The sequence below is a fragment of the Orycteropus afer genome, unplaced genomic scaffold (assembly GCF_000298275.1).
Source record: "Orycteropus afer afer isolate SDZICR_OR568_19922 unplaced genomic scaffold, OryAfe1.0 scaffold00007, whole genome shotgun sequence".
NCBI classification, from domain to species: domain Eukaryota; kingdom Metazoa; phylum Chordata; class Mammalia; order Tubulidentata; family Orycteropodidae; genus Orycteropus; species Orycteropus afer.
Window position 1 is genome coordinate 10,685,385 of NW_006921594.1, and position 1,098 is coordinate 10,686,482.

The window sequence follows — 1,098 nt, forward strand, 5'->3', positions numbered from 1 at the left end:
GTAGGACTGTCAAATGATACAACCACTGTAAAAAGCAGTATGGCGATTCCTTAAAAAGTTGTAATTAGAATTTGACCCAGTTGTTCCATTACTAGGTATATATCTAAAAGGAGTGAGGGCCAGGACAAGAACAGATATATGCACACCCATGTTCATCACAGCACTACTTACAATAGCAAAAAGATGGAAATAACCTAGGTGCCCATTAACAGAAGAATGGATAAGCAAACTATGATACACACACACAATGGAATGCTATGCAACCCTAAAGAATAACAGAGAATCTGCAAAGCACCACATAACATGATGAACTTAGCGGACATCATGCGAGTGAAATAAGTCAATTGCAGAAGGACAGATATTGTATTAGTCTGTTATTGTAAAAAGTCAAGGAAAGGTTTATATATTGAAGAAAATTTTCTTTGTTAGTTACCAGAGGTGGGAGGTAGAGACAAGTATTGATTTTGGTGAAGGGAAGGGCAATATACCAAATGTGAGTGATCAACACGGTGGCACTGAGGAAAAGGAAGACATAGAGAGGTGCATGGGAGATACAGACAATAAAGATGAAGTCTTTTGCACATGCAGTACTGCATTGTCAGTGAAGGCAAACATGGATATACAGGTGTTTAGTTGGGTGGACAGGCTGAATGATCAGGTATGTCTATGCAAGAGGAAATGTGCCCATGACCATGTGTAGCGTTGGCAGACAATGTCTCTACAAGTGTATTTGTATGTTCCATAAGAAAGTTCAGGTATGTAGTAGAGCTGAAAAGCGACAAGGTTCTAGTCACTTGTTGGCCACAGCCAGCTACCCAGAGGGAGTGAGTGGTTGGACCTGTGGGCTTGGGACCATCATCTCAGGGGACATCAAGCTAAATTGGCATAACACACTACACAAAAACATTGTTTCACAACCTATTTTGGCGAGTAGTGACTGGGATTTTATAAGCTTTCAAGTGGCCATCTAGATGCAACAATGGGTCTATCCTCGTCCAGAGCAAAGAAGATGAAGAAAACCAAGAATTCATGGAAACAATGAGCCCAACCAATTCTCAGCCTATATGACTATGAGACCAGAAGAACTAGATGGTGCCC